The 16,593-nt window shown below is 35.8% G+C and overlaps 1 protein-coding gene and 1 non-coding gene across 2 annotated transcripts in view; both read right to left on the bottom strand.

Annotated features, from left to right (window-relative positions):
• The window catches only part of GRIK2 (glutamate ionotropic receptor kainate type subunit 2), a 1,069,280-nt gene that overhangs the window by 892,178 nt on the left and 160,509 nt on the right, over positions 1 to 16,593 (bottom strand).
• Positions 13,646 to 13,771, bottom strand: LOC112658787 (small nucleolar RNA ACA64). Its single transcript, XR_003135964.1, has one exon. It is a non-coding gene; the product is annotated as a small nucleolar RNA ACA64 (small nucleolar RNA).

Here is a 16,593-nt window from a genome sequence, read left to right as displayed (position 1 = left end):
CTCTACACAAAAAAACAAGCTATCACTATAAAATAGCAAAGTCTTTTATCTGGTTGAAATATGAGTAAGGTAGCAAATAAATGTGATTTAAGCCTCAGTTGTTAAACAATGAGTTCTTAAATTGAGTAGAAATCCCTATGCAAGAAAATGAATTCAATGGTGTCTATTGTTATTACTATTATGTTTTCAGAATTCAGAGCTTTATATTAAAAGCTATGATTAAATTTCTAAAAATTAAATCATATCATAAACAAAACTTCCTTTCTCTCAGTAGAATAAAAATGATTTTCATTTCCTGACAAAAATATGATTTATCTAAGAGAGCTCTTCCTATCTAACTCTATTCATCTCTCCTGTGTATAATCAAGTAAGAAGGCAACTAAAATGATTAAATAAATTAGCCCTACATATCACAACCACATTACATGAGCTTGAGATAGAAGTAGCAGGACACACGTGCATCATAAATATACACAATCCAAACACGATGGGAAAAACTATAACTTCCCTATTATTTCCGACTATTTTCAAAAAATAATATGTTCCATTCTCATTCCCATTATTTAAGTCCTATACCATAATTGTGAATACAATCATCTTTTTTTGTGTGTGTGTGAATACAATCATCTTATCAAATAGGATACCCAAGGAATTAAATGGCATGCCCACAATCCTTAACAAATCAGAAACACACACAGACACACACACACACACACACACACACACACACAGGTTTGGGACTAGCCCCACACTGCAGGCATGCTAAAAGCTATTAAACATGGCTTTCCAGCATCCTTGCCTCAGTCAATCCACCCTCCACACTCCTAGCATCATCAGGATGAAGCCTAAATGTCTTAGCAGCAACCATATGGCACTTAGGCTTTGTTCTCTTCCTTCCAGTCTCTCCAGGCTCATTTTTTGCTACTCCTCCATGTCTATTTCAAATTCTTTCCCTGACATATTATATACTCATAAATATACATACACGCTTACAACATGCAGACCTTTCTATGTCTTCACCTACTTATCCTTCATTACTCAGAGCACCTATTCATCCATCAAAAACTCCCTTGAGGACCTCTTCCCAGGAAGTCTTCCCTAGCACAGAATCCCCAGTCTATATTCCTATGGTACCTTACTTACTGCTGTTACAGTGATTTTCATAGGTTGCTTATTCTTTATCATCTCTACAGACTGTTGCAGCTTGATAGCAAGAGCTGTGTTTGCTTTATTCCTGCATCCTTGGGGCTAGCACAGTGACTGAGACATAATGATTCTTTGAATCTGGGCTCTAGTAGTGCTAATAAGCTGGTCAAACAGTTAAGACATGCATATATGATACAATTAAACACAACATAAGGCCATGATAAACTGTGAAGTGTGGAATTTGATGCTAATTGACATAGGAAGGCTTTCCAGAGAAATAAGAATATGAGTTGAGCCTACATGAGCAAAGAAATGAAAGTGGGCAAAACAGTATGATAACTGGAAAGCCAAAAAGTAAGAGATTGAGCCTAGAGGGAAGAATGAAAAGAGACAAATCTAAGCAATATAAGAATACAGTATAATAATGTATTGTATACTTAACCTGTTAAGATAGATCTCACATTGTGCTCTTAACACAAGAAGATACCTAATGTCACTCTTATGTACTACTGTTGAGAATGTAAAGTTGCCCAGCCTTTCTAAATGGCAGTTCTTCAGCACCAAATCCTTAAAATACACATCCATCACCACTATCACCATACCCTTGAAACTATGTCTTGCCCCACCTATTAATACAATAATTCCACTTCTAGCAACTTCCCAAAGAAATCATTAAGAATGTGTGAAAAGATACATGTAGAAAGTTGCTCATTAGCATATTTGAAAATTGGCCAAAAAAGGGGAAACTAATAGTTTCCCATTAATAGGAGACTTCTTGGGACGCCCGAGTGGCTCAGCGGTTGAACGTCTGCCTTTGGCTCAGGGCGTGATCTCAGAGGTCCAGGATCGAGTCCCAGATTGGGATTCCTGCATGGAGCCTGCTTCTCCTTCTGCCTGTGTCTCTGCCTCTCTCTCTCTCTCTCTCTCTCTCTCTGTCATGAATAAATAAATATTTTTTTAAAAAATAGGAGACTTCTTAAATAAAACATCACATTGCTATATAATGAAATGCCATTCAGTTATCCAGCTAGTACTTGAATACAGTTTTCCACTGCCATCTGAAAATAGAATATTCTTATGAAAAATTTTATAAGCTTAAATGGTATAAAGCAAATAAATAATTACCATTAACATATGGAAAAATTTTGAGTGTTCCCAGACCCCAAAAATAACTTCTCTTAGGCTTTTCTGATACCTTAGGACACATCTTGCTAACAGATGCACAAAATAAATGAAGATAAAGCACAGATGCTCGCAGACACAGTTCAAAGCTACAGAGGCTTGATGCTGAGATGCTGCATGTAGTTGATGGGGAAGGGGCATGGTGGCGCCACCCACTGCTCAAGATATGCACTGCCTTTATAATGGCTCACTGCAAAACAAATGCTGAATGCTCTCTTTGTCTTTTGCCTTTTATTATAAAAAGCAAAATCTTTTTGGATTTCTTTTGGTTAGCAAAATCAGGTACTAATGTAGGTACTAATGCTGTTCTTTTGCAAAAGCAAAGTGGCCTATCCTGAACTTTTGAAAAGTAGGGGATATCTATATTCATTTCTGTTATCATGATACTGTAATAATAGTATTAAAAATGCTGGAATGTTAAAGATATTAACTGAAAATAATCCAAGTTTATAAAAAAAATTGTTAATGCTATTTTATTTATTTATTTATTTATTTATTTATTTATTTATTTATTTGAAAGAGAGAGAGCATGAAAGAGAGAGCTAGAGAGAGAGAGAGAGAGAGGACAAAGGGAGAGGGGGAAGGAGAGAGAATCCCAAGCAGGCTCCTCACTGAGTGCAAAGCCCAGCTGAGGGCTCCATCTCACAACCGTAAGATCACAACCTGAGCTGAAATCAAGAGTCAGACACTTAATTGAGTATGCCACTCAAGTGCCCTTAATGCTATTTTATTATTTTAAAATATATTGACAGGAAGAAAAGTTGAAAATATTACGATATACTAACAATTGGAGGAGTTATGAGGATTTTACATTTTGTTTACTCACATTTTATATATTTTCTAAAAGAATAGTCCATTTTTATAAAAAGAAAAATAGTAAATTCATCTTAATTGACAGAAAATCTTTACTAGCTCTATGAAATGAACAAGGAAGAATAAATTAGAATAGGAAGATTTTGAGGAGAAATGCTGAGGTTATTTTAGAATTTTATGTTAAGGAATGATTGATAGAATATACAATGAGATCAAATATAAAAGGGCTTTAACAACAATAAAGCATTGTGACAGCATTTCTTGAAGCCTCTTTCTAGGAATATTTATAGAGGCTACGTCAAAATGTTACATGACATAACAAAGGTAGAATATTCTGGAATAAGCAAAGTTAAGTGGATTTTTACTGCAGGACATATCAGAGACCTTAAGAGGCTGATTTTTCACTGAATCTTCAAGAGGACAATATAATTTGCATTGTTTCTCAAGCATATTTGATTCTTTGCTCACAGAATATCCGATAGGACTCACATTTCATAGAATACACATTGGGAAATATTGCTTTCAAAATGTATATAATATTCATTTTGAAGTGATTATAAGCAACTGTAAGTACAGGACTGGCACAATCAATTTAAGACATTGCCTTTGGTCGAGTTTTCTTAACCTTGGCATTATTGATATGTGGGGCTACATAATTCTTTATTGTTGAGGGCTGCCTAATGCATTCTAGCACATGTAGCAGCATCCCTGGCCTCTACTCACTACATGTTAGTAGCAACCACCACTTCTTCCCACCCACCTGTGACAACCAAAAAAGACTCTAGACATTGCTAAATGTCCTCGGCCATGGTAAAAAATATATATATATTTATTTGAGGAATGAGACTGGCAAACTGGCTGATATCAGAATTTCCAGCCCTAGCTCTCTTGGCTTTTTAAATATAAGCAGTCATAACATCTTGCAAAATGCCTGTCTCCTCTACCAAATGCAGAATTGTCATCATGTTACTTTTCTAAAGCACTACGTCAGAAAGAGCCATCTGTTAAAATGCTGGATTGTGCATCATCATTTTAACTATATAACATTTTGATGAATGCTTAATTTTAAAAAAGGTTGTAACTTATGAACAAATGAAATGTCCTCTTTTAATGTTAACTGCAACAAATAGGTGTGTTATTGGGTAACACTAACTTAAAGCCTTGGTTTACACAAAGATACACACACCACACACACGCAATGAATCTGACCATAAGCCAAAGTAATTTCTAGAGGTCCTCCCAACACTAAAAGTTAATAAATATAATAAAAGCTGACTTATTTTTTATTCATGATATAAAACAATTTACACATAAAGTTACTTTCTGGTTGTAATAATTTCAACTAGAAATATGCTACATTCAGACATTGGAACAAATTATTCAAAAGAAACCAGGAGTTGTAACCTTGTTATACTTTGGAAGTCCAATGTAAACACTTGGCAAATAAGCTCTAAGTTTATAAAAAACAATAAGCAAATAAGCTCTGAGTTTATTGAAAACAATAACACAAATATATATGAGATATAACTTCAGAAACAGAGGGTTTTTTTTTTCAAAATTATGAACAAATGTTATGATAACATTAAAATAAGAATTAGTGGGGTGCCTGGATGGTATAATCAATAAAGTGTCCAACTCTTTCTTAAGAGTTATATATATATATATTTCCAAGATCCATATCCATAGGTATTCAAAGGTATGAAAGATCCAGTTCTTTTGTGTTCAGTGTGCTACTATGTTATCACTAATCCTTGAACTCTCAATGAGACATTATTAGGCATATTATAAACTATGCCCTCAAATTATTTTATAGAAATCTTATTATTTTATATTGCCCTGGATGAATTATCTTGGATTTCATTGAGAAATATTTCCTCAAGCACAGTCCTTAAAGGAAAAGTAAACAAGTTGATTAACTGAATTTCTCACATACTACTCTATTCTAGCATATATAACTAAGATAAAACATCATTTTATTATAAAATTATGATGTAGGTATAAGATGTATTAAAATATTTATACAGAAAAAAATGTTAATAAGTAGAGATTCTTAAGTTTCTTAATATTGCTTATTATGGGCAAGATATAATATTAAAAATATTCTAATATAGGAAATATACATTATGGTTCTCAGAGAAACTTAACTTTATAGTTTCCTGAAGGCTTACATCTGAGCAATTTACTTGGAAGAGTCAGTAGAATTTAATGAATATTCTTTCCTGAATAATTTTCTGCTGACTGCTTTAATCATAGACTCTTTTCCTTTTAATTTTTTAAGTAGAGAGAAGATGGCTATACTACATACAGGACAAATCAATGAGACGAGACTGTATATGTATGAAAATTATAGTTAATTGTTAAAATAAATAGCATAATAATGACTGTGATGCATGATAGTTGGAGGGAAGAAGGACATGGTCCTTCTGGAAAAAGCCCAGGTTTTGGGCCTATACAACCCAAGTTGTAGGACAGATCCTAACAACATAATACCTGTGTGAACTTGTATGTGAACTTCATTGAAGAATCAGTTTTCATATCTAAAATAATTCCCATAAGACTTTCTATCACCTGACATGGCTAAAAATTAGATGTAAGTACTACTTGTAATGTATGTGAACGTATTTTGTATATTGTAAAGAACTACATAATTTTTCAAAAACTTTTCTTATTTATGATTATTTTAAAAGTCTGTCAAAGAAAATAGGAAATGCAAAACTTTATCAAAAAAGAAACAATTCTGGGATGCCTGGGTGGCTCAGTAGTTCAGCATCTGCCTTTGCTCAGGGCATGATCCTGGAGTCCAGGGATTGAGTCCCACATCAGGCTCCCTGAATGGAGTCTGTGTCTCCTCCCTTTGCCTATGTCTCTGCCTCTCTCTCTGTGTGTGTGTCTCTTGTGAATAAATAAAATCTTTAAGAAAAGAAGCAATTCAAATCATTAATAAATTTATCTTATAAGAATAATCATTACTATTTCAGCATGTAACTTGCCAGCTTTTCTTCTATGTGTATAAATGTACATATACATGCAAATATGTATTTGTATTTTATTTTTTAATTTTTTAATTTTTTTTTATTTATGATAGTTACAGAGAGAGAGAGAGAGAGGCAGAGACACAAGCAGAGGGAGAAGCAGGCTCCATGCACCGGGAGCCCAACGTGGGATTCGATCCCGGGTCTCTAGGATCGCGCCCTGGGCCAAAGGCAGGCGCTAAACCGCTGCGCCACCCAGGGATCCCTGTATTTGTATTTTAAATACAAATATTTTAAAATTTGAATTATGTTACACTTACTGCTTTAAATGCTACTTTTCTTATGTAAAAAATAGAACATAAATTTAAGTCATCATTAGGTATATATGACAATGAGTTTACACAAATGTAAGGAAAAAAAAACAAAAAAAAGTTTTCTGTAATTGAAACCACCATTTTGAAACTCAGATAAATAAAACAAAAATAAAAAATGTATAGTGAGGAGGCAATTTGACTTTGAAAATCTCCGTGGGAAACCTTGAATGTATAACACAAAATGTTCTCAATGATTTTCTATTGGGGGATACCCCATGCTCCCTCCCATTGGAAGCCTATCTTTTCACAGGCAAGGGTAGCTCACACCCCAGAATTCGTATTGGAATCAATTGGGGGGAAAGAAAGGATGGGGCAGTGTGGTGCCCTGACCAGACCTCCTCTACAGGTCAAGTCACCCAAGCCCCAGTTGCTGGAGCTATTCATTATTAATGGTGAATAGCAACCATGCTCATTTAGGATGCCCTTTACTGGGACCTGACTCACCCACAGGTGGCTTCCAGCCAATGATGGACTGATGCAGTCAGTCAGAAAATAGGCTTGGCCTATTTTCTCAATTGGAAACAATTCTAAAGGGCCTTTCTCATTTCCTTGTAAGGGTATCTATAGAAAGCCTTCCCCCATAAGCCAACATTCTCTCAATATACTTGACTTTCTGACTCAGAATCTGTTTGCAGAGAGCCCATGATGATTCCTTCCTAGAGAAAGAAAGAAAGAAGAAGAAAGAAAGAAGAAGAAAGAAGAAAGAAAGAAAGAAAGAAAGAAAGAAAGAAGAAAGAAAGAAAGAAGAAAGAAAGAAAGAAAGAAAGAAAGAAAGAAAGAAGAAAAGAAAGAAGAAAAAAGAAGGAAGAGGAGGGGGAGGAGGATGAAAAAGGGAAGAAGGGGAAGCAGAAGAGGCAGAAGCAGAAGCAGCAGCAGCAGCAGAAGAAGAAGCAAAGAAAAAAAAGAACTGAAATAGGTTCAGTTATATAAAGAAAAAATTAATTTTATGGCAAGTAGAAGATTGGGATCCAGGGCCACTTTAAATAAAATATCATTGGTAGGTAGCACTTTGCCAGTACTGAAGATTTTAACATATATCATTTTATCTGATCCTCACAATAGCCCAGTGAGATGTGTTTTATTATCTCCATTTTAAAATTTAAACATCTGAGAAAAGTAGACTGAATAGTATGTTTTATGGAGAGACAGTCCTACTCAAAGATGACTCCTCTAACTCGTCAACTCTGAAACTCTAGATTTATCAGATATCCAAATAAGAGTTAAGGAAATTTCTATTAATTTCACTAGTGATCATTACATTGCTTTCCCCATGGCTTTGGAGATTTAGTTTTTATGGGAATTTTTGGGAGATGAAAAAGTGGAGGAAGAGATCAGAAACAAAAGTAGTTGGAGAGGATAATCCTCTCTCCCTGATGACCCTCATATCCTATAGACAATACATGCCTTATATCTTCAGTCTCAATCTCCCACTATTCTCCATCTCACAGCATGCCCTTTTGTCCAATTTAAAATCCATTCCTCAAACAGGTCCAACCCCTCCATATTTTACACAGGATTTTCTGTGCCTGGTATGCACGCCATACCTCTTTGTGTATGGAAAATTCATATTCAACCTTCAGGATCCATTTTTATTTTATTGGAGTGTTCCTTCCTAGATTCCCCAGACAGAACTGATCTCTTATTTCACCACTCCACAGTCCTTATGTTCTCTTTCTGCTCCTCATTCATGCTCTGTTAGGGCTCTAAAAACATGGTTCTGTAATTATCTGCTAACAGGTCTGAGCCCACCACTAGACTCTGAAGACAGAACTGTATGTGATTCATCTTTGAGTTCCCAGAGTTTTTTTCCAGTTTTTGGCAAGTACCAGGTTCTCAATAGATGTTTACAGGCACATAAACGACTAAGGACTGAGCTGGGTAAAATTTCACAGAAGGATTGCACAGAGTCACTTGAAAAGACTAAACTGGGTTTTGAAAGGTAAGTAGAAATGTTAGGGTGACTTATATAATTTTTATCAAGTGGCTTATCTAACTACTTTTTAATTTATTAATTTTAATAATTTATATTATAATTAGAAAGTATAATGCATCTGAATTTCACAAAATAAACAGGAGAAGGAAAGAGGGACAAGGAATGTCAAGTCAGAGAGTAGCAGGTATTTCTGCCCACAGGACTATGGAAGTTCCATCTTAAATGTTCATAGTTGGACAAAAAGCAGTGACTAATTTACAAGAAATTACTTCATATAAAAGTGATTATTTTAAAAGTTTACCATCAATTTGGCTACTTATGATTAAAATCAAAGCAAGAAGTTAGATAACACAATGTTCAAAATTGACTTCAGAGGGAAAAAAATGTGCTCAAAGGAAAGTAAAGAAAAATCAAATAGAATCTTTTAGACAAGAGTTTTAATGGTTTTCTTTTAGAGTCAAAGAAAAAGGAAAACAATTATCATTAACTCTGAAGATAAAATTATGCTTTTGATACCTTTTAAAACCATTTTAAAGTGTTTTATATTGCTAGATTCTACAGACAAAAAGAAAAAGCCTCATATTTTAATATATAACACATATGTGCTGTTCCTTGGAATATCTAAATAATGTGTGCAATAATTTTCTATTCAAATAAATCAACCTGTTCAGAAAAATACCAGGAAAATTCAACAGTTGTGAATTATTATTTTCTCCTCTATCTTGCTTTAAATGTTGCTTGGATAATACTTTGTTTTATGAATATTTCAGTAATCAAATTATTACTAATTATTCATATTAAAAACATAAAAGCTAAGTAAAATATGCATTTGCTGCTATAAATTAATGGTTTCTAAGTAACATTTAATTTGAAGTTCTAAAATTAAATTACTTACAGAAAGAATATATTCAATAATTAAAGAAACATTTTAAAAGTAATTATATTACTCCAGTTCTCTGAACATAGCACTGACTAATTTCTATAATCTAAGAGTTTTCCCTGTGTTTTATCTTTTGCCATGTGCAATTTAAGACTGACACTATCTATACATGAGCCAACCCAAAATGAATTTTCTACATAATACTACATAATGATTAAGGCAAACAAAACTATTGACTGGCATAAAACATGTACCTATATTATATATCATACCATCCTTTTTTATATATATCACTTCATCTTAGCTACTTTTAGCCTAACCCAGTTTACCTAATCTCTGCCCCATTGAAACTGAAAAGCTTTGTATGAGTCTACCTCCAATATGCTATGATTTCTAAGCTAAAAATCACAGTGACTCATGAGAACTGAGGATGGATGATCATGTACTAATGGATCACGTACAATTCCACTAACTGTAAAATGCTATTTATTTGTCTTTAGGACATTATTTCTAAAATAGCTTCAGTATTATTTTGGCTACTTAATATTAAGCCACTTGCAATTTAGATATATAAATTTGTCAAGTTCACCTTATCTTTTTCATGATAACACTAAAGAACCATTTGTACTATCTCAACATTTATGGTCAAATGCCAAATATGGTGTTGAATCTCTTCCAGATATGTTCTCCGTCCTTCTCCATCAATGCTCTGTACCCAGGAGGCTGACCTGTATGCTTTGCCTTCTGGATTCTGCTTGGGTTTGGCCAGTGAGAGGCACCAGTAGCCAAAAAAGAGATGGAAAGAAAGAGAGATGGTGGTATTTATTCCCCTGGCCCCCTCTTTGCCTCGTGCAGGTGAGCAATGGCTACATGTCAATCTACAACCACAGCTCAGGTCTGGTCCTCTGGCCTGGTCCTTTAGCTACAACTCTCTCAGAATTCTGGTAACCACTCCCTTCCCTTTCCGATGCAGATATAGATCTCCCATGGTTGTTAGCCTTGTGGATTTACCTTAATTCTGCCCATATAACTACAAACAGCCCATTCATTAACTGAGTGTAATTATCAGAGTGGAGTGTGCCATTTGTTTCCTCCAGAACCTAAGTGATACAAGTAATAAAGCAGAAAAAAGAAACACTTTCTTCTTGCTACACAGTTACTCCTTTTTATATTATTTCAGTTTATTAGGGAAAACAATTCTTTGAGAAGAAACTATGTTTCTTAAACATAAGGGACATAAATTCTATTTCTTTGACACCCATCAAGCCTCACAGTCCCCTCATGCCTAGAGATGAGTATAGTAATGTGCATTTATTAGGCAATCAGCAAATTGGTTTCAAACACTGAAATCTAATCTAAGTAATATCTATAAGTAATCATTTAATGATCACAACTAACTCAGTAATACCACCTGGGACAAAAAAAAAAAACTCATTTAGAAAAAAAAATCATACCATTAATCAAATAAAAAAGAACATACAGTAGTTTCAAACTCAAAAGCCATTTTTTTATTTTATTTATTTTATTATTAGTATTAGTATTTTAGTTCAAAAGCTTTTGAAATTTCTATGGCCACCTTTGGGAATTCTCAATGAAACTGCATAAGGCAGCTGTATAGAAAAGAGATCACACTTTTTAATCAAATACAAGTCTAGTAACTTCATATGTTTACTGAAGGGCAGAAGAATATAGTCTTCACTTGTTTAAGGTGTAAATTAACTTTTATATGTGTTTTTAAGACAATTTCTTAAGAAACAGGTGAAGCTAATTAAAACATAGACTTTCCATTTCCTGAATTTTCATTATCATTACAAAATTACACATTGGCCATCTTATAATATTTCAGTAATTGCTATAGATAGATTGGAAGGGAAAGGAACATAAAAAATAAGGTAAATAATGTTATTTACAGCAGATTCAAATAAACACTAAACTGATTTTCTTACTTATTCTTACCAACTAAGTTATAAAAACTTCTTTGCACAACTTAAAAATAGAAACTTTGTAGAAATTCAATCTTGCAGAAATTTATTTAACTTTTTATTATGTAAATCAAAGAAGCAGAGCACCCAAAGCTTTGACAAATGAAGATTAAGTACCCTATTTGTGTTGGTTAGTTTACTCTCTTTCATAAACCATAGTCCTACAAGAAGTGAGAGGAGCCTCATTCCAGGTTGAAAGACAACTGTTTTAAGTTCAAACAAGTTAATTTCCCTGTCAGCAACCCTGTCTCACTGAGGAAACTAAGAAAGGGATCAGTAAACCTAGGCTATCAGGACATGTTATCCCAAGCACTGAAGGGAAATTCAAGGACATACACCATCTGAGACTATGGAGAAAGTTTGTAACCTGCTCTGTGTATAATCCCTTACACTTAATTACTTTATAGCAAAATACTCAAGCCTCAACACCTCAGAAACATGATACTCTAGCTTGTATTGTGCCATGAAAATAATAAATAACAATTAAAATCTTCGGAATGATAAACATTGTCCATTTTGGAGTCACTAACAAAGTGCTTTTCCCTATAAAGTAGAATCTAACTTATACAAAAACAAACAAACCAAACCAAACCAAAAAACCCACAATAATTTCTTATATTAAAAAAACTTATACAATTATTAGAATTTTATAATATGAACTGTAAATAATAGATTATATACATAATTATAATCAATACTGAGGTTTGGGAATACTAACATAGACAAACATTTCAAATATCAATTGGAATTGCATTTATTTAAGATTTTTTATTTTTTTTAATTAAAAAAAATTTTGTATATTTTTTATTGGAGTTCAATTTGCCTACATATAGTATAACACCCAGTGCTCATCCCATCAAATGCCCCCCTCAGTGCCCATCACCCAGTTACCCCATCCCCCCAACCACCTCCTCTTCCACAACCCATTATTTGTTTTCAAGAGTTAGGAGTCTCTCATGGTTTGTCTCCCTCTCTAATTTTTCCCTACTCAGTTTCCCTCCTTTCCCTTACAATTCCTTTTACTATTTATTTTATTCCACTTATGAGTGAAACTATAGGATGATTGTCCTTCTCTTGACTTATTTCACTCAGCATAATACCCTCCAGTTCCATCCAATCAAAACAAATGGTGGGTATGTGTCCTTTCTGATGGCTTAGTAATATTCCTTTGTATACATATATAACATCTTCTTTTCCATTCATCTGTTGAAGGACTCATGGCTCTTTCCAGTTTGGCTATTGTGGACATTGCTGCTATGAACATTGGGGTGCAGGTGTCTCAGTTTTTCACTGCATCTGTATCTTTGTGGTAAATACCCAGTAGTGCAATTGCTGGGTTATAGGGTAGCTCTATTTTTAACTTCTTGAGGAACCTCCACACTGTTTTCCAGAGTGGCTGCACCAGTTTGCATTCAAAGTGTTATTTTTAATAGCTAAATTATAATACATTTAACCTGTAGAAAAATACTGATGATATAATGTCTAATAATAAGATAGGAATTGAATGGCAAACCAGTACCAGAATTTAAACAGTATCTATCCTTGGTTGGTTTATTATATATGATTTCTATTTTCTTCTTTATATTTTTCTGTATTTTAAATTTTATTTTAACTGAATTTAAAGTTCAAAACTATTTACTTTATCAAAAAATAGACCGGGGATCCCTGGGTGGCGCAGGGGTTTGGCGCCTGCCTTTGGCCCAGGGCGCGATCCTGGAGACCCGGGATCGAATCCCACATCGGGCTCCCGGTGCATGGAGCCTGCTTCTCCCTCTGCCTGTGTCTCTGCCTCTCTCTCTCTCTCTCACTGTGTGCCTATCATAAATAAAATTAAAAAAAATTTAAAAAAAATAGAAATTATTTGCAAATATCATCATAAAACTATTTTGCTGACTCTTGAACTTCTAAAAGGAAAATAACCAAAAACTTTGCTTCTCAGGATCATAGATTGAGGGGGGAAATAAATAGAAGTAAAAAAAAAATCTTAGATGCAGGAGAGTGCTGGATGGGATGGCACTGGGTGTTATACTATATGTTGGCAAATTGAATTTAAATTTTAAAAACTATAAATAAAAATATTTTTAAAAAGAAATAACACCTTAATTTGAACACCTTTTTGATAAAATCTTTGCATTTTGAAAATCTCTTTAGGATTGAGTTGTAATAATGAAAGAAAGAAAATTAACTTTTTTTTTTTTCCAGACCAACAGCTTTATTGAGGGTTGACAAGAGAGCTCCCCTCCCCTCCATGGTCCTGGTGGCATGGGCCTCACTCTTGGGCACAATGTCCTGTCAGGAGAACACAGAGACAGGGTTCAGGGCCCAGAGCACATGTGGTGGGCACCAGGCCTGCAGACTGGTGAGTAGGTCAGAGCCTGGATCTTACCCTCCATACCCATGAGTGGGTGGTTAGCTGAGGCTCCTAGTGGCTCTGGGTATCAAATCTCACCCACAGCCACAGCCAAAGCCTCAGGTGATTTTTAACCAATGCAGAATAAAATTAACATCTTTAAGATACTTGATATAAGTGGCAAATAATGCTTTCAAAGAAATGCTCCCTATTGTTTAAACATATTATTTTTTCTGTGATTTTAGATTTCAAAATTCTTAGAAAAACAAATAAAGGGGAACTGAGGGCTGATAGAACAAACTGCACAACTAGAGGGAAAGAAGAGTCCACTTTGAGGAAAGTAAAAAGTGCAGATAAGTGATTTGGTGGAGAAACTATGGGTTCTGTGGGAGGGGAGGGAGTCCTGGTCCCCAAGAAAGGTGAGAGAGTGGAGTATACAAGGATAAGCACAAGGAGAACACTTCCCCAAAGCCATTGGTCTGGGAAAACAAGAAGGGCTGAATTTCATGAGTTTTGCAACCAGCAGGGCTCAAAGAGTAAGGTTTCAGAGGTCCTAGACTTGACTGTGATAGAGATCTGAGGATGCTTCCCTACTTCTGGACCAGAGGCAGGCAAACAACCTCTGGGCAGACTGTGCAATCTGAGGATCACCTGAGGGACACAGGAAAAACTTTTCTTTTTGGAGCACATCAGTGAGAGGTGACATTGCCTCTCTGAGGACAAAAGAACCAGCAGAGGCCATTTCCTTCCCTGGCCCCTCAGCATAGGTGCAGAGACTCCTGTTGAGGGCAGCTAACCAGGACACTGGCAGTTTAGCCATATTGCTCCAAATCCAATGCCTCTGCACTCCGGCACAAATGCCCTTCTGGGACAAACCTGCATCAGTCTCAGTTCAGTAAGACCCTTTCTCAAAGGGCCAGTGCAGGTCCCCATCACACCAGACCCTAAAGCTTGGAATTTTAAGAGAGTGTAGAGCCCAAGGTGCAATGCATTGTAGTAGGCCAGCAAGCAACACAGAGACTGACAGTGTGAAATCAACAATCAGAAAAATGCCTGTGATGCAGGAGAGGAAATTATTCACTGTTGTGAAAGTGTTTCCCTCAGAGCAGCAAACACAAACTTCCCTCTCCAGCGACAAAGAGCTAGTTGGTGCCATTTATCTGCCCTGCCCTTCAGCATAAACTAACATCAGTAAACACCACAACACCAACACTGGCTGCCTAACCTGTTTATACCAAGCCCACCCTCTAGCTCAGCTGATACTGCTTTTCTAGAGCAAGTATGCCTAATGACCAGCACAGTGGGCCCCTCCCCAAGAAGACCAGCACAAACCCCTATATGCACCATGTCTACTGACCCTAGAGTTTTTCAGAGCTCCAGCTCTATTGGAAATAGCATCAAGTCTCTTAGCAATCAGACCAGAACACACCTAGTTAAAACTCACCACACTCTGGCCATCGTCTAAGCACTCCCCACTACAGGCAAAGGGAAACTCTCCAGAGGATTGGCCAAGGAGGTAGAGAAACCATAACACAGCAGCAGAGTGCATACAGCACACACCAAAGACACTTCCTGAAATGCCAGGCCCTGGATATTATATGACCTCTTCTTCAAAGAGCCATTACTGGAATCCCTGGGTGGTGCAGCAGTTTAGCGCCTGCCTTTGGCCCAGGGCATGATCCTGGAGACCCCAGATCCAGTCCCACATCAGGCTCCCTGAATGGAGCCTGTTTCTTCCTCTGCCTGTGTCTCTGCTTCTCTCTGTGTGTGTGTGTCCCTCATGAATAAATAATATATTTTTTTAAAAAAGCCATTACTCTTAAGAGCAAGAAACATAAGGGCTTTCCTAACACAGAGAAGAAGACAGAGACTTAAACAAAATGACAGGATGGAGGAATTCATTCTAAAAGAGAACAAGAAAAGGTGATGGTGAGGGATCTAACCAAAACAGATATAAGTAATATATCTGATCCAGAATTTAAAGCAAAAATCTTAAGGATACTAGCTGGGCTTGAAAAAAAGCATTGAAGACATCAGGTAGATGCTTACCACAGAGACAAAGGAGCTAAAAATCAATCAGGCCAAAGTGCAAAATGCAATAACCAAGATTCAAAACCCATGAGTGAAAATATCAGTGAGGATGACTGAACATGAGAGACTCCTAACTCTGAGAAATGAACAAGGGGTAGTGGAAACGGGAGGTGGGTGGGGGGTTGGGGTGGGTGATGGGCACTGAGGGGGACACTTGACAGGATGAGCACTGGGTGATATGCTACATGTTGGCAAATTGAACTCCAAATTAATTAATTAATTAATTAATTAAATAAAATAAAACAAACCCACTGGATGTAATGACCACAAGAATGGAAGAGGAAAAGGAATAAAAAAAATGATAAAGAAGATAGAATTGAAAAATGTAGAAAATAATGAAGCTGAACAAGTGGTAAAGAAAAACCTTGGATCATGGAAGTAGACTTAGGAACTGAGTGACTCCATCAAGAGTAATAACATTCATGATACAGGAGTCCCAGAAGAGGAAGAGAGAATTGGGGCAGAAGGTTTGTTTGAGGAAATTATAGCTGAAAACCTTTCTAATCTGAGGAAAGGAACAGACATCCAAATACAGGAAGCAAAGAGAGCGCCCATCAAAATCAACAAAAGTAGGCTAATACCAAGACCTATTCTAGTTAAATTTGCAAAATATAGAAGTAAAGAAAAAATCCTAAAAGCAGCAAGACAAGGGATGCATGCAAGGGAAGACAAATAAGTTTTGCACCAGATATCTCCATAGAAACTTGGCAAGCCAGAAAGAAGTGGCATGATATATTCGACATGCTGAATGGGAACAAATATGTAGTCAAGAAAACTGTATCCAGCAAGGCTGTCATTCAGAATAGGAGAGATCAAAAATTTGTGATACAAAATCTAAAGAAGTTCACGACCACTAAACCAGCCCTGTGG

The sequence above is a fragment of the Canis lupus genome, chromosome 12 (assembly GCF_003254725.2).
Source record: "Canis lupus dingo isolate Sandy chromosome 12, ASM325472v2, whole genome shotgun sequence".
Classification (NCBI taxonomy): Eukaryota; Metazoa; Chordata; class Mammalia; order Carnivora; family Canidae; genus Canis; species Canis lupus.
Note: the sequence above shows the minus strand (reverse complement) of the source record. Positions and strands in the feature narration are given on the sequence as shown.